This window comes from Balearica regulorum, chromosome 5, assembly GCF_011004875.1.
Source record: "Balearica regulorum gibbericeps isolate bBalReg1 chromosome 5, bBalReg1.pri, whole genome shotgun sequence".
Lineage (NCBI taxonomy): Eukaryota > Metazoa > Chordata > Aves > Gruiformes > Gruidae > Balearica > Balearica regulorum.
This window is the reverse complement of record NC_046188.1, coordinates 25,599,667-25,617,359: the sequence shown is the minus strand read 5'-3', so window position 1 is coordinate 25,617,359 and position 17,693 is coordinate 25,599,667. Positions and strand designations below refer to the sequence as shown.

The following is a 17,693-nucleotide window of genomic DNA, read 5'->3' as shown; positions in this document are numbered from 1 at the left end:
ATCAGAGGTTTTATTCTCTTTCTCTGTCATTGAGTGCATATTTCTACCTCCAGGTAGCATAGTTTGGTTTAATCTTCTTTCTACACAAGACTTTAGAGACCTGCAGTAGTGTGGTCATTAGGTGAATGATAGTCAGATGTAAAACCCTGTGTGGAGAGGAAAAGAGGACTCGTCCACCTTGTTAGGGGCCTCTTAAAATCTCCTCAGCTTCAGTATGAGTGTCAGAAACTCTGTTATTAGAAGAAGATGAAATAACAAACTGGGTTCCTTTCGTAATCATCTAATCTGTATATGAGAGTGGGAATATGAAGCCAGAGTAAAGGTAAGATCCTCTTTGGCATCATTGGGGAAAATGTTCAGGAGGTCATGTAGATGCTATAAAGAAGTGTTTTCTGTTTTGCATGTACATTATGTTTCTTTAATGAAAAAGCTGGGGAAATGTGTATTAGTTTAAAATTTAATTTCCTGAAGGGCATAATGTTAATGGAAGGCAAAATATCTCTAAAGTGTTGGCAATTTAACTCCTGTAGAAAAGGTTTTGAAATGGGATAAAATAATATAAATAAAAATTTGCATCTACCTAGAGAGTTCTCTGACAAAAATGGCACATGAACATTAGTTCTATGAACAGCAGTAACAACTTCAACTCTAATATTTTTTAATTTTTTTTTTTTACCCCTGTAATAAAGTTCAGAGTTTTAACTTACTGTGGAGTAAGGACAATGAATTATGCTGATGCTGGTCTGTGTACTTTGGCTAGGAGGTGTGAATGCTATAACAGAATCTGCACCGGTCTGCACTGGTACTTCAAAGCATATACTGTGTATGTGCGTCACGTAAACTTTTGTAATGCTTAGTTGCTTGAATGAAGTAAGATGACTGATTTATTCTCTCTCTCTCTCAAAAAAAAAAAAGTCTTTTAAAGCTGCAAAACCTCATGCTGTGGCTCAAGTTCCCTGACTGCAAGTTGTTGCTCATAACTGCTGTAGCTTATTGCTCCTGTTGCTTGTGTTGGAGATTTTTGAACCCCCACCCTTGGGAAGAGCAATCTGGCTTTAAATTCCTCAGTCCTGCACCTCAGACTGAAGGAGTTATTTTTAACCTGCCTTGACCTCTGCCTGAGCAAGAATAAAATAGGGATTGGGCAGAATGTGACACAAATCAATAGGTTATCCCAACAGATGTGATCTTTGGCACCGTTTTGCCTTGGACACTTGCTGCAGTAACAAAGATAAATGGTGATTTGTTAACATTGTGATCTAGGGACTGGGTGGCTCAGTGGATCGTGTGGTGGCCTCTGACCTCTGGGTCTCCAGACTCTGAACATCAAGATGAAATCTCATTCTGATAGTAGGAAGGGAAAAAAAGGTCCACAAGGGTTGGGTGATTTTGGTTCAGTGCTAATCACAGTGCTCCACAAAACAATCCAACAAGGACTGAATAGACAATACCTCCTGGCAAAAAGGAGTATGAGAAATAGAGCGGGAACTGCAGCAATAGAGAGCTAGTGATCAGTTACTGCAGGCTAAGACTTGCAGTGCTTTTATGGAGTGATACTGGAGCACTCAGAGCTACTTTGTCTCTTAGCCTACCTATCAAAGAGGACTTGCACTGGGGATGATTTGTGGTGGCTCTCAGCAAAAGAGGAATTGGTTTTATGAAGGCAGTTTACCTTTCCTTTTCTGGGACAGTTTCTGCATGTCTTTTGACCCTTGACTGATTACTGAAGGATAGTGATGCAGGTTTTTTGGGGAGTTGAGCTATTGGAAACAGCAGATACAACTGGGATAGCTGTGAGCCAGTCATGTCTCCACTGACCTTGTGTGATCTGTTCCATATCTCCACAGAGTCCTGTTGCAGGTCCTCTGTAGACAGCTGACTTCTAATACTTTCTCAGATGTGCACAGTTTGTCTTGCTTCAGCAGTCCATGATGGTGTATTGTCCTCAGGGTGAAAACAAATCGCTGCAACAGAATTTCTTCCAGGATGTCTGAAGGATTGGTAAGCAGTATTTGAAGACAACTCCATGTTGTAACTAATCTTGTGTAAACAGGTGTAAGCCACTGAGTTCTTGTCTCCCTTGGCTGGTGTATAATTCCCCTTGCCATGCGGAGGCAGTATCTCATTCTGAAGCTGAACCCATCAACTTCAACTTCTTGGCTCTGGATCTCCTTACAGTTCTGCCTACAAGACTGGCCCCCTGCTCTCAGGTGCTTTACCATGGTAAGTTCATCCTCTCAGTCCTGAATAATCAAGGGAACAAAAAACTGCACCCACTGGGGGCAAGGGATCTAGTAACTGCCTTATTGATGAATGCAAGATGCTTACAATCTTTCCCATGTTGTAGATCCAAGGGTTACATGAGAGCTGGTGGTGTGCCTGGGACCCCCACGTCTGACTCTGTGACAATCTCCTGCAGCACTAGTCCCACTTTGTACTTTGCATTGGGCTGTGCATTGCTGAGTTATAGAGAATGATGTGAGTCATGTTGAGCGTAGCCTCTTTCCTCGTTTTTTCCTCATCCCACCCATCTGTATGTTGTACCTATACGAACAATGAGTTGGAATCACGGTAGACCAGTGCAAGCTTCTGCTCATGTCTCTGTTTAGTGCTATCTTACCATTGACAATTGCTCTTGAATCTCAAATGGGGAGCCAGTTTTTAATCCATAGATTGCATGCCCTATGGGTTGCTCACAGCACACATTTGTTACTTGAGATGTCACAGAAGGAAGTTTGAGCCAAAGAATGTTGTCCATGTTCCTCTCCTCATGAGCAAGTGATGGTGGGAAAGACTGTTTCCTGAAAACTTTGCCCAGTGTCTTCCTTGCCCCAACCCAAAGCACATTTCTGTACCCTGCCCAGGTGCCTGTAATGGCTCACAGTGCCCCAAGCTCCTCATGGCACTCATTTCTCCAGAGATAGGGGCTGTAGCCTGCCCGCAACCTCGAACAGAGCTTGTAGTCCCCAGCTCTACCCCTACCCTTCCATGGGGACACAGATCCTCCTGACCTTGAGCAGAGGTCTGTGTCCCTCTCCCCTGCAGCCCAGCCCAGAGCTTACCCTGGCTCCAGGATGTGCAGAGCAGGGCGCACTGGGCAGACAGAGTGAAAGCAGCATCCTCTGCAGCCAGCATGCCACTGACATCAGACTGCCACTACTGCCTCCTTCACGTCCCCAGCTTCTTTGCTATATACAGAGCACGTTTGGGGCTGAGCTTGGTTGCTTGTACTGAACAGGGGCAGCAGGGTGGCTTGTGGGCCAGGATTGTCATCCTGTTTAAAAGAAAAAAAAAGGAAAAAAAAAAAAAAGAAAAAGAAAAAGCTGGAGAGTGAAGGTAGCAGCCTAACAAGACCTACTTTCCGCTATATTTTTAGCCTCTGATTTTATTTTTCCCAGTATAATTCTGGATTAACTGTTTCATTGTTTTGTCCAGGCTGAGATCAAGTTTAACTGATCTAGAATTCCCTGCCAACATGCCTTTTGCCCTTTTCAAAATACAGGAATCTTGCTATCATTGCTTCAGTCTTTGCCTGGGTTTCATGTTGTTTGGGGTTTTTTTTGTTGTTTTAAAAAGATGTTAAGTGACATCACTGGTGAGATCTTTGGAGGCCCTTCAAGGTGTTCCAATGGGAAGTTTTTATTTTCAACAGATACTTCCTCATGTTCCCCTTGATTGTAAAGAACAACGGATCTCTTTCATCATAAGATACATGGGATGAGCCATCCTGTGTCCTTCCTGTTTTAGAGAGAATTACTAGCTACAGATTTCTGCCATCTCTCCAACTATCTAAGCCTAGAAAAGGACATTCTTCCTACCTTAATATTTAGTTTTTGAGAAGACAGCTCTGTGTGTGTTACTGGGAAATAACACTTTTTGCTGTTGTGCAGAAGCAGTAATTGCAGAGCTGGTGGGAAGTGGTAGCCACGTCCTGTCATTTCTGTACCTGCTCCTTCTATTCCAGAAATACCTCTGCAAGAAATGAATGTCTTCTGCAGTCTGTTTGTAGAATCATTGAATTACAGAATATTTCAGGTTGGAATGGATGTCAGGAGGTCTCTGGTATAGTCCCTTGCTTAAAGCAGGGTCAGCACTGAATTCAGACTTGGTTGCTCAGGACTTTATCCAGTTACATCTTGAAAGCCTCCAAAAATGAAGGTTGCACAGCCTGTCTGTGCAGCTTGTTCCAATGCTTGACTGTTCTTGTACTGGAAAAGCTTTTTCTTCTATCCAGTCTGAAGCTCTTTTGTTGCTATTTGTATCTGTTGCGTATTGCCAACCCACAATCCACTGTAAAGAGCCTGCATCTGTCTTTTTGATAAGGTCCTTACTGAAAGTCTACTGTTAGGTCCCTCTAAAACCTTCTCTTCTCCAGGCTAAACAAGCCCAGCTCCCTCAGTCTCTCCTCACAGGGCAAATGCTCCAGCCTGCTAGCCACCTTGCTTACCCTCCATTTAACTTGCACCAGTTTATCAGTCTTTTTCTTGTGCTGGGGCCCCAAATCTGGACAGCATTTTCTAGGCAGAGTCTCACAAGTGCCAAGTGAAGAGGAGTAACTACATCCCTTGATCTACTGGCCGTGGTCCCGTGAATACAGCTCAGGGTGCTGTTGGCCATTTTTGCTGCTGGCTCATATTCAGCTTACTACCTATCAGGCCTCCAGGTCGTCTTCAGCAGAGTTGCTACCCAACCAGGCAGTCCCTAGTAGGTACTGTCACAATGGATTATCTCTTCCAAGGTGTAGGACTTTGCATTTGTCCTTGTTGAATTTCATAAGGTTCATGTTAGCCCAATTCCTGCAGCCTAAGCCTTGAGCATATCAACTGGTCCCCCCAGTTTGGTGTCAAGTGCAAACTTGATAAGGGTGTGCTTTGTTGCAGCCTCTAGGTCATTGATATGGATGTTAAACAGGAGAGGTCCCAGGACAGACCCCTACATACATCTTGTTACTGGCCTCCAGGTAGCGTATAAATATTGCCCTCTGAGCCTGATCATCCAATCAGTTTTTAACCCATCTGATAGTCCACTCATAATAGCTTTTTATCAAACTTGAGACATTCTGGGAAACAGTGTTGAATGCTTTGCTAAAGTCAAGGTAAATGGCTTTCATGCGTCTCCCCTTGTCCATAAGTCCTATAATTTTATCATAGAAGAGAATCAGGTTGGTCAGGCATGATTTATCCTTGGGATATCCACACTGACTGTTCCAAATCACCACCTTCTCCTTCATGTACCCAAAATATGTTCTAAGACGACTCACTACATCATTTTCCCAAGGACAGGTGGGGCTGACTGGTCCTAATTTATTGGATTTTGGACCTCTTTTGGAAATGGAAATTATTGGTCACAGAGAAACCCATAGTCTGTAAACTCAGCTACTTTCAGCTGCTTTTTCTTTAGTCAGCTCATAGCCAGCACAGAGTAGCTGGTAGTGTGCATGGATGGGGTGACAGAGCTTTCTGGCTGCCTCAGGTTTGCTACCAAGGGATGTGAGAAGCTAGGAAGAAAGGGCAAAAATGCAGGTTGGAGTGGAGGTGGAATCTCAGAGGTAGGGTTTAATCGATGTGGATGTGCTAGTGGAGAGGTGGAATGGAACGAGGGACAGAGTAACTCAGCTGCAATGCTGTAGTGGATAGAGCCTGTCACAGGCAGGCAGGTCCTAAGAGAGCATGGTGGGCAGAGAACATGGTGGGTTTTCTCATGAGTTGGCCTTTAAGCAATGACTGATGAAGCTGAGGGTTTGCTACTTGCTCCCTGATCACAGGCTCTGGGTGACTACATGTATTTCACAGAAATTAAGATCTCTGAGCAATTCAATTCAGGGCCCTTAAAGCCCTTTCTCTGCAACTCCATGCAGTGTCACTCTGCCTCTCACTGATGGAGATCTGCTTTGATGCTTGGGCATCTGTCCTCATGCTGTCTGTTCTGTATCTCTCTCCTTTCTTGAGGACGAAAATGGTGCCAAGCCCAGCAAATGTCAGGCACATTGGAAGGACACATTTGCCCTGCCCTCTTCCTTGAGAGAAATTCAGATAAAAATAAATGCATCCTTTTTTTTTTTTTTAAGCCTCAGAGTGAGAAAGCTGGAGCATTGGTCTCGTTCCTCTCCAGGTGTACCTCTTGGCATTGTGATTAGTGATCCACAGGCAGCTTAAACACAGCAGTTGTAATCGAAGCTGCAAAGTTGCCCTGTATGTTGAGAGCTTTCTGTGTCCTATTCCCTCTTGCAAAAAGTCAAGAGAGATAATTCCCTTGTTGGCAGGCCACGAAGAAGAGAGATAAGGGCGAGAGGGGAAGATGTGGCATTGGGAGCACCTCTTTTGATCTGCTGCTGGCTTCAGGGCAAGAGGGCAGGTTTCAGCCCAGTATCAGATGTTGGTTTGTTTTTGTCAGCTCACCTGCAGTGGCCTCAGGTGAAAGAAGCAGGTCTGTTCAGAAGCTGTCCTATTCCTAGTGCTTTCCCAGAGGGAAAGGTGGATTTCCATGTGCTCTGTCTTCTAAATGGGGGTATTTGCAGTGAGAGGCTTTCCAGGGCAGAATGTCACCCTTACATCCACTGGCATGCCTGCACGTGGAAATGCAAGTACCTGCAGCTACTGCAGACATTTTCATACAAGTTCTTGAGCTCTTCAGCATGAACCCTTGTTTTCCCTACCCCTAGCTTTTGTGGAAGAGAACATTCACAGGAGAAATGTGCTCATGGAAGGCTGAAAGTAAGGGATAGGGATGGCTGATATGGATGGTGGAAGCATTGGTGTCCTTGCAGTGGATGTATCTCCTTGGAAACTGAAGTAGAAAAGAGAAAGGAATGATGTGGAGCTCTTCAGAGCAGTTAATGACATCTGTACAGACAGTATGGAGAACCAACCAGGTTGGACAAGTGCTCTTGCCTTTCAGTTGCTGTTGCTTATTCATTCACGTTATCTTTGTCTGATATTTTATGTGCATCTGAGTGCTGGTGAAGCATTTGATTCTGCTCTATAAAATCCCATTAGCAGTGTGTGTTTGTTCTCCAGATAGGAGGGGGATTGGGAACTTAAAACTGGTCAAAGTATGATGATGATTGTAAAAGAATCATATAAGCTTGAGACAGCAAGATCTTGTCTTCGCCATTGAAAACCTGGTGTTTAATAGCCTGAAATGGCCAGTGAGGTGGGACAGGGATCAGCATTCAAGCTGGTATGATTAATCCTTTCCATTAGATATATGGAAAAGGAGGTAAACAGACCATTAATTAAATCTGCAAAGGATACTAAATTGGGAGCACTGTAACTAGTGACTGCAGTGTGGAGGTGCAAAGGGATTCGAAATTAGAAACAAAGGTAAGAAATAAAGGTCCCTGCTGTCAGGACATGTACAAGTAAAAGAAAACCCCATTGAACATGATATGTGGAGAGCAGAAACCTAAAAGACTGTAGTGCCAGAAGGAGATGTAGCCATGTGAGGGTATTCATTTGGTGTCTAAAGGTTGGTAAGTTGTTGTCCATTGGGGTAATCCTAAGACCATCCTCCTTGGAGAGAAAAATTAGTATGACTCATTGTTTGTGGAAGTTAATGGAAAGCCTCCCAGAGACTTCAGTGAGGTTTGGATATGGCCTATAGACCGTGTCTGAGTGCTGATGGATGAGCCAGTGGGAGAGTGGTCAGAAGCACTATGTGTGCCCAGCTGAGCCAGTGGGCATGCTGTGGAGCAGATGACCCATGTTCTCTGTAAGGAGTTCTATCTTCAGGATGTCCTGAGGCCAATGTAGCTAACGACAGTGTCAGAAAGTATCTGAAGGGGAAGCAGGGGTGGAAGCAAAAGGATTTTATTGCACTGCAAGAAAAGGAAATTAGTGAAATCAATAACCAAATGCAATATAACCAACCTGCTCTGGCCTTCTTCAGTGCTCCCCTCCCGGCATCTCCAGAGAGCTGCTCAAACATGGCCTCCTGGTCAACACCATCCCCAGGGAAACTTCTGGTAGAGAAAGAGGAGCAGGAAAGTAATGAGGTTGGTGCCAGGGAGGTGTTAGAGTGAGCGAGGCTCAGGCCTGGGAGTTCCAGGTTTTTGTTGGGACATTGGACTCTCACTTTGTGTTTTGTCCATCTAGCATTTGAGAGTCAAAAGGGAGCAGTAGGGCTCTTGGAGGTTAACATTCACCCTTTGTGCTGTTGGGGAATCTGCCTCATTGTCAGCCTAGACTGTGTCAGGCCATTGCTGCAGGTTGTGTTTCCTTATGCCCCTGACATTCCTGTTCATCTGGGACATGTGCTAAACATGCCCCTATATCCCCCACCAGCCATAGGTGGCAGCTCTGGACAGTGAGGTGATGTGAGAGGAGTCTGAAAATCCATCCTTTGAAGAGCAGTTCTGCATATCTCTCTCATGGCTGCATGCCACGCGTGTTGTGCTGCTCTGCATGAGGGCTTTCCAGTAAGCAGTGTCATGGATGCCCCCAGAGGTGCTCACAGCAATGATGAAGTTTCTACACAGCCTTCATAGTGCTCAGGTGAGGCTGGCAGAGGCTGAGGGAAAGTGAATGAACTTTCTTCAGGGTGAGGTTGTACCATGGAGAGTTTCTGCTGTGTCTATCCCATCCTCAGTGGAGCAGGAAGAGGCAAGAAGGTTGAAAGGAATATATATTAAAACTGTTTTGTAGCAGTTTTGACTGTTTTGATTCTGACAGGCCCAAGATCCACTTTTACAACAAGCTCTCAATGAGGTGGAGCTGACTGGTCCTGGGCTGTGGGAAATGCTGTGTGCAAAAGAGGGGATTTCAGCAATAGTGGGTTGACAGTCTGTAAAGGTCATGGAAGGGTAAGGCAGAGCTGGGAAATGTAACAGAGGAAGGAAGCTTATAATTTTTTCCTCTGATGGCTTTTTGTACCCTGCAGTGCTTTCCAGCCTGACCTCTGCAAGCTGGGTTCACGTGGCCAGCACAGTTGTTCTGCCTCTGGGTAACAAGGAAGACTTATCTTGCTGCAGCTTCTTGTGTTCACACCTATCTTCTCATCTAGAGAGGCAGAGGAGGGAGGTCTGGAGAGAAGAAGATGCAGGGGAGTTACACCGAAAGGAGCCACCTAGCCCTTGAAATAGAGCTAGGTGTGGTGACATGTAGAAACATAGAAGTTATCACACCAGTTTGCACCAATTATCTCTCTGCTCCAGAGTCCTGTTTCCCAGGGTGGTTGATGCTCCAGAACAGTCGAGTTTAGGGGTAAGGTATTTTTTTCTTTTTCTGCTGGTTTGAGGTTGGTTTCAGCCTCCAATTTTGGATATTCCTTGCCCTTTCTCCAAGAAGGTGGGTCCAGCTGGGTGCGTTGGCAAGCTCAGGGGACAGCTCTGTACAGTTCTTGTCTCTTTCTGTAGGAACTTTAGAGATAGAAACAGCTATTGTGTCAGTACTAAAAGCCTTAAGACAAATCAGACACTTGGGCTGAGGACTTGCCGGCCAATTTATCCATAAAGCCTGTGGGAGGGTCCCTCAGCTGGCATCCAGTCACTGATGTGGGGCTGGGTGCACCATAATTCTCTGATGTTCAAAGTCTTACCAGCTTATGAGTTTTAACTGAATCTCTGACTGTCAGGATGATAATTTTATGAGAGGAAGTAGATTGTCCCCAAATACTATGAGGTTCTTTCAGCAAGTTTTGGCTGCTGTCAGTGAGAGAATAGAGGACTGGAGAACCTGTATAGATCACACCATAATTCATATACCTATCTATCCTATTTTTAATCCTGCTTAATCTGTATCTTCAGTGCTACCTGGTGGGGGTAAGTCCCATGAGTTAATGTGTCTTCATATATTCTATATTCTCCAGGCACTTTTCTCTCCCAGCTTTGCACTCCTGTTTCTGCTGCCTTCCAGAAGATATTCAGTGCTAACCAACTATGGTAGTGCTCTCTGAGGGCATGGCTCCCTTGTGCTCTTTATGGTAGGAAAGGAAGGAAAAAGGAGGGCAGAGACATTTCCCCTAAGAGATTCCTCCGGCATTCAGAGCTAGTGCTACTGTAGAGCACAGAACATAGGGACAAAAATTCTTATACATTATCACTTAGTATTTCCTTCCTGATGTATTTGAATGACTGCTTTTTTTCTTCTGCTTATTTTTTTTTCCTTGCCACCGCTGTAGAGTGAAAGCTCATTTGCATTGAAGTGTCTGTTTCCTGTATTCATCTGGAAATTCCAGCCCTATGGAAGTGCTGTCTGAGGGCAGTCTGCATTGCCTGGCTTTGTCTGACACTGGATTTCACCCACAACTGTCAGTCTTTCTATCCAGCTTTGTCACTCTGAGGTTCTTCTCAGTCCATTTTTACCTTAATTTAAACGAGGCTGTCATCTGCAGTTTTCTACCACCTGTTATTATCAGTTTCCAGATCACTCATAATACCTCAGTAGTCCTAGCTCAGACCCTGGTGCGACTGAGCTTTTGACCTGGTCTCATGCCTAAGACTAGCTGTTCGTTCTTTACTAACATTTTCAGTTTCATCCAGTTTCTCATTTGTAACAGAACTTTCACTCCACAGGTGCTTGTTTTCCAAAAGTGTCTCTGAAAAAAAGCATTACCTGAAGGTCTGGATTGCCAGCTGGTTACTTCACCAAGCTGTTTCAGAGGTACCTTGAAAGAAGTCCACTAAGCAGAGGACCAACTCTTGTTCCAGAGTGAGAGAACTGGCTTAACTGGTAGCTGTAAATTAATTATTTATGTGTAGTTGTATATAGTTTATATGCTTGTAATTAATTAAGCTCATAATTGTAACTGCAGCTTGCTTGGGTATAGGGATCAAACCCTTAAGTGAGGGAATCATGGAGATCCCCTTCATTGTGGCATTTTATTCTTCTCTCACATCCATCATGGGTGAGCTCAGCCTTTTGTAGTAGAGACTCATCTGGGTGCTCACTGGGAAAGCTGTGACATACTGGGAGGAGGCATACTCTTCTTGAGCATCAAGTCATGTTTAGGTGCCCTGACTCCAGCCATGGGGAAGTCAAAGGCTACTACAGTCCCCACTCAGGGGAAGTGGGTAATGATAGGTGGTTATTGAAGATCATTGCCTTTGCACTCTTTCCCCTTGAGGAGTCTCCCTTAGGCTAAGTTCTTAGAGAGGGGAATGAGCACTGAGGGGTTAGTAGGAGGCTGGTTTTGTGGGACACTTCACTCCTGAGAAGTCATTGTGAAACTGAGGTTTCTCCAGGACTTGTGGAGGGATGCACTTGGTGTATCCCATTGTCTGATGTTTGGCTCTCCCCTTGTTCCAGCATTCCTGGTTCCCTGCAGTACCCAGCCTTACAATACTGCTGCTATTCTCTGCTCACTGGCATGTGCTTCCCAGGTGCTCATACCCTCCTGCTTCTGAGGCTGACCCTGTGATGACAGCTGCCTGGCTGCCTATCAAAGGCTCCATTTAGAGCTAGCCTGAAAGCAGACAGAAAGCTGCAGTGTTAGACCCCGAAATCTGACACAGTGTGGGTTGCCCGCTTTTCAATGGGTCCTTGACAGCCTTTCAGCTCATGTCTGTCAGCCCCCCGCCAAGCACACAAGTTCACTTCCATCTTGGAAGAAGGGGAGAGAGAAGTGACATTTCACCGAGTGGCGGGCTTGCCGGGGGATGTAGGGAGATAAGGCAGGATCACAGGAGCAGCTGAAATCCCCAGCGGATATTGCGTTGCTGGCTGGATTGACAGGTTAAAAGTATTGCTGGGACAAGTCTCCCTGTTCCCTCTGTCCCAGAGGACTGTGCAGTGAGAACAGCACTCAATCCTAATGAATCTTGGCCTACACTTGGGGCCAGTTCTGCCATAGCCTGGCATGAGGACATCCATGGGGAATTTGTTTCCAGCTTTCAACAGGAACTACCCATAGAATGCCTTTTTAAATAAATAAGTTCACTTAGCAAACAACAGTAAATGAACAGAAACACTGATCTGGCCAGGGATGAAATATTAGCATTTTTCAAATCCGTTTAGCGAAGACAGCCCCTGGGCACTGGTTCAGGTCCTTGTGTTAGCAGGCTGTTTGCAAAGCACCAAGCTAACTTACAGCCAAAACCTGTCAGCTTCTTCCTGGAGCTCAGGAGGGCAAAACTTGCCTTAGACCAGTCTTAGTTTGTCAACTAAACCCATAATATCTTTGCATTTCTTTCATCCCAAAGTCCTTACGACACGTCAGTCAGAGCACAAGCTTCAGACAGTGTTTTGGCCACTCCAGACTGCAGGCAGGGAAAGGAACAGCTTTCTTCAAGCCTCACAAAAATGCTACATAGGCAACAGCAAACCAAGGTGACTTGTTCAAAGAGCACCACTTCAGTGACTATGGATGATTGTGATGCACTGAAAGGGCTCCCTGTCGCATCACAGCAGCCAGCAGCAGGCTCAAACAGTTCTGGCTGGGAGAACTTCCCTGTGCAGTTATGAACTGCTTCCTGCCCACAGCTCAGTTTACTGGGGAAGTGATTTGTCCAAATGCTTATCTAGCCTTAACTGGTTCACCAGCTCTTGTGGGTTGCAGCACAAGATGACGTGGCTGGAGGCTACTGTCTAGCAGAAGTTTTCCACTCTTGGAAAGATGAGACTATGTCCTTGGGTAAGGAGAAAGTTGCATGGGGAGCCTTTTCTTTGCGGTTGCTTGATCCAACCTAATCTCCACCAGTAAAGCTGTGCCAGCTGTGTGATGTGAGTGGTAGTTTCTAGCATCCACTAGAGAAAATCCCATGTGCAGAAGCTAAGGTCAACCCTCAGGAAAGGGATATCAGAGTGGGATGAGGGTCTTCCCAAGGAACATATCTGTGTAGTCAGTGGGGAAAGACTGGTGACTGACCAATGTGTGACCAAGCTATTACCTGTATGTCCCAGACCAGGGAACTCTCCCAGGCAAGTGAGGGGTCCCAGGAGAGAGGGAGAGTGCTTGGGGGGTGTGTGTGAGGTGGAGAATGGGTTCTGCTGGGTCAGCAGAAGTGAACTAAGCCAATAGACTAGTCAGTGAGTGGCCAGGGGACCAAAGGGCTGTATTTGCCCTGTGAGGAGGGTGCCGGGGGCCAGGCAGGTGGCAAAGGCAGGGAGAAGGAGGTGCGCAATGCCTGGGGATGCAATGCTAGGGAGACAGGGGATATAGCAGTGGGGCAGAGACATGCTGTCATCCTCCAGTCAGTGGGGAAATCACACCAAGGAGTACTGTGTGCCCTGCTTGTTGACCTCCCCATATCATGCTTTGGTCCCTCCTTGCTCCTATACATGGCAGATGGGGGCACTGCCTTTGTTTTATGCTGTGATCTGTGTCCTTTCCCACAGGTACTGTGATTCTGCAGTACCTCCTGCCTGTTGTTAATGCCCAGACTATTCAGTCCCAATATCTAGGGCATGTTGTCCACTTCCTTCCCCCTGTTGTGCAATCACAGTCCCATTCTGCAGCCCTATTGCTCTGTTCTGCATGCAGCAGTGCCCCTTGCAGTCCCTACCGAGAGGTTAATAAAGACCTACCGCCTGAGTTACCTTTAGCTTTTATAAACCAAAAAATACAAACAGCATGTAAGCAGCATTCATTACCTTGCACGCCTTCAGCTGCTTATTGGATACACATCCCCCTCCTTCCAGCATCTCTCTCTTTTTTTAATATGTTTTTTTTAATTTGTTTTGATGAATGAGTGACAACCCTGACACCCGATTCGCTGAGATTAATAGAAACGACACAATATTTACGTCGCGCCGACGAGCAATTATCCTGCCATCTATCTTTGAGATTATCTTTCTGATTGAAAACTACTCATCCGTGTAATCGGAATTATTTGGAATTAGAAGGGAATTTATGGCCCCTCTCACTCTCCCTTCTATTTGCCTCTGTCTCCATCCTTCTTCCCCCTCCTTTAAGAGGGTTCCTTTCTTCCTTCATTCCTTCCACCCTTCTTTCAGCCTTGTGGATCGAAATGTGCTTCACTGTACAAGATTTTTCTGTACAAGGATGGTGGTTTGTGGAGATGGGGGAGACTGGGCAATACTGTGGCCAGGCAGGCACTGGGGCAGTGGGGATGCAGTGAGGCTTGGGCAGCAGCCAGGGGATAAAATGCTCTTCAGAAGAAAGCTGGCATGGCAAATGGACACGTGGAGTTTGTGTCACAGTGGAGGCTGTGCAGGCAGCACTACAGTGACAGAATAAGTGGATGCACCTCACTTATCTCCTTTCTTTATTCTGTTTTACAGTTCCTTCCTTATTACTCTGTTTTTAAGATGCCTGGCCCACTGCTTAGTAAATGTGCTCCTTGTGGATTTATTTTATCTAAATACTTGTCTGAAAGTATTTTTCCAGCTCATTCTGTGTAGGAGAAGGACCCATGCTTGTGGGCCGCTTCTTGCTTGCTTTGAACCTTTCTATAGCTGCTGCTGGTGTTGCTGCTACTTCAACAGTCCCTGGAGGCAGCCTGCTGTCCTCCAATGTGTGGGATGGGGTCTGGCAGTCTCACTTTAATACTGGTGTCCCCCAATATAATGCTGTCTGTATAGGGCTTCTAGGAAATACTCTTGCTTATTTGTCACAGCTTTAAGGAGCTGAAAGGTGCTATAGGGCCTCCATTGATCTTTCTCAATGGGAAGAGCTTTGTCCTTTGCATTTTTTTCAGAAGCACCAGTGTTTTCCACACTTTATTTGCTTTTCATTCTTTTGCTGGCCTGTGATACAGAAGAAGCAACTAGTTGTGTTGTCTCAGGTCACCTCTAGAGGCAGGAGACACAACTCTTCCTTTTAGATGATTCCAGGATGGGATAGCAAAATTCACATACGCTCCCTCTGTTCTCTGGAAGCCCATCTCTCAACACAGTCCTTAGTGAAGCATTTCCTACCTTTCCCTTCTCCTGTGTGAAGACAGGAGTGGGACTATCCTACTACATATAGAAAAAACCTGTGCTGTAGATCAGTCAGCACTGAGAACTACTCCTCCTCTGTAGACAAGCTTCAAAAACAGCGCTTGATTTTTTTACAAGTGGTTGTGGCAGAAACAGAGACAGTGAAGTGGATGTCAGGGGATGTCAAGCAGCAGAGACATTTTAAATGGTTCTAGTATCACCTGTGTCCTTTGAGAACCACAGCGTGGAAAGGTCCTTGGCTCACATGAATCCTGCTGGAGAAGAGAGAATGGAAGCAATGTAGGTTTATGAGCATCATGTGCTGAGAGAGAGATACGGGCTGAGTGCTGAAGGAATTCATCCTGAACTCAATTGCAAAGATACCAGCTAACACACAAGCCAGGCTGACAAAGATGATATAGAGAGCACTGTAAACAGTTAATGACACAAGGATTTGGAAAAGGAAATGTGCTTTGAGGTACAATTGCTCTGTTAGCTCGAGAGATCTAGGCCCAGATGGGAATCCCAGATCCTTCCGCCCAGAAATACCCAATGTTGTTATTAATTAGTATGGAAATATTTTCCTTTCTTGAGAGAGGGCTGTTGAATTGCCAGTGGGATACTGGGGGGATGGGTGTGTGCGTGTGTGGGGTAGGCTATCAAGGAACTATTAATTAGGTTACTTCCCACTGCTGTTGACATGCTGGGGAAGGGGATTGTTTGTGGGCCAAAATAAAAAAGGAAAGGGAAATGGAAAGACTGGGAATGAGAATGGAAAGCATGAGGAAAAAAAGTAGTTGGGTAGGACAAAGCACACAGACTGAAAGAAGAGGTATGTGTAAAAAGACATTCCTAAGATTCCTGAAGCAGAAGACAGGAGGAACAAGAAACCAGGATATGGTTAGAGTCAAAGAGGAAACTCCTTTGAGACAGCAGCAGTGTGGGTTGGACACAGCCACACAAGGACTGACTAATCCTCTCCTGCCTTTTCACTGGTTTTGTTGTTCATACTTCCACAAACTTGGCACCAAAGTTTCCTCATGTCAGAGTAGTCATATTTTATGCCAACTGTCACTATGAAACAGGAGAGAATTTGGATGAGAAACTTCTTCAGTTGTAGGCTACCTTCCTTTGCTTGCTTGGTCTCTTACCCCCTTCCTTTGGAATGGGATCTTTATCAGCCTTGATGAATAATCATAAAAATACTAATTGGAATTTTTGCTTGGCTTCCTACATAATACTTCATCCACTTACTACTTTTATCAAGGTCTCCTTATGGTCTCTAGCTCTGTACTTCTGGTCATAGTGTGTATAGCCCTGAGAGAGCCCAGACACAAAAACCAGCATAAAGTGATAGTGTAGCCCTGTATCTAAGCAGTAGGTGCTGCATTTACAGTTCTGAGAGTGCCAGAACAAGAAAGAGACAAGGAATGTGTGTGGCAGCATGGGTTAGAATAAGCAAAGGATCTATTCACAGAGGGGAAAGAAAACTGAGCAAGTGGGTTACCTAAAAATATCAGTGCAGGCTCCAGGCTCCCTTGCAGAGGGAAGAAATCAGTGCAGTTGTGATTATTCAGAGAACGTGTTTTGGGTTTGTGAAGGGGGAGGAGTGGAGTGATAAGACAAAGACATAGCATTGATACCTCATATGGGACCAACACAATCCAGACCTATTTATCCTGAGATCTGACTCTAGAGAACATAGCTGTCTGCTGCATTTTCTTCCAAGAAACCTGTCTAGTAGGAAGTTGGATTCTGAGCATGTAGAGGACCTACCCAGCCTCCTTGGAGTAATACAGCACAGAAGGAAAAAAAACTATCCAAGTTGCAGCCTACCATCATCCCTTCAAATCCTCAAGTTCCCTAAGAGATCTGGAGTGAACAGAGGCGGTTTGAAACAGAGAAACTGATAAAAAGAGGGAGTAAACCTGGAAGGATAACTTATCTTTCAATTCCAGGGGTTTGTGCACGACAGTGACAATTTATCAGCGTGTGAAAGATCACTGTTAGCCCATGCACATCTGCTGGGGGCCAAGGAAACTGTTGTCCCTAAGTCTGCCACCAATCATAGAATCCAGGAGCACTCACAGAGCCCTTGCCTGCCCTCTTCCTATGCTACATGTAAGGCAGAGCAGGGCTGAGGTGGGATATGCTCATCAGCAAGGAGGGGTATGGCAGCACAAGAAGAGTGAAGCAGGATGAAGCTGAGCACTGCACAGGTGAGGGCTCCTGATTCCATATCCAGCTGGTTTTGGTTTAAAAGTGGGGTGAGGTTTTTTGTTTGGTTGGGGTTTTTTAAAGAAAATTAAATACAGATTATATCGCAACATTGTGTTCCTTAGAAGAATGCCTTGTCAGTTTAATTTATTGTTAGGCCTGCTTTTCTGAGGGAATACTGGTATGTGATTGCACTGGGTGAGTTTGTGTAACTTTTGAAACTGTTATCTAATCACAAACACATTTTGCACCCAGTCAGAAGTCTGAAAGGTATTAAGTTCATGCAAGTTTCATGAAATAGGTGACAGGTAGAGGAGGAAGACCTTATTATTATCCCTTAGGGAAAGACTGCAGAATGAGCTCACTCTAATAAGAGTCCAGGAAATCCATACGGGACAGAGACTGTCCAAATGCCCCAATTACAGAAGAGTTCAGTTGAGGCTCACATCTTACTGTGTGTGCATCAGAGGATCCATTGGTTGGTCAGTGTCTCTTGTAGATTCTCTAGTGACTAGTAAGGCACAAGCTTCCTTCTTTCTGGACATTCATAATGCTGCTAATGCATGTGGATTCCCTGGAATTTAATAAGAGGTGAGTAACATTGCAGCCTCAGTATAATACAGTTAAAAAGCCAGTCAAGCACAACAGAGAAGGCTATTG

The 17,693-nt window shown here is 45.2% G+C and overlaps 2 protein-coding genes across 3 annotated transcripts in view; both read left to right on the top strand.

The window, feature by feature from the left end:
* The window catches only part of GPATCH2L (G-patch domain containing 2 like), a 59,496-nt gene extending 57,528 nt beyond the window's left edge, over window positions 1–1,968 (top strand). The window contains exon 12 of the transcript XR_012835622.1: window positions 1,848–1,968. The gene's annotated coding sequence lies outside the window, so the exon portion shown is untranslated. The remainder of the gene's footprint in view (window positions 1–1,847) is intronic.
* A 31-nt stretch (window positions 1,969–1,999) lies between these two features.
* ESRRB (estrogen related receptor beta) overlaps window positions 2,000–17,693 on the top strand; it is a 161,132-nt gene continuing 145,438 nt past the window's right edge. Inside the window, exon 1 of one of the 2 annotated variants that reach the window (XM_075753834.1) lies at window positions 2,000–2,223. The gene's annotated coding sequence lies outside the window, so the exon portion shown is untranslated. Of the gene's footprint in view, window positions 2,224–2,431; window positions 2,479–17,693 lie in introns of those variants that run through there. The other variant, XM_075753835.1, reaches the window with a different exon arrangement.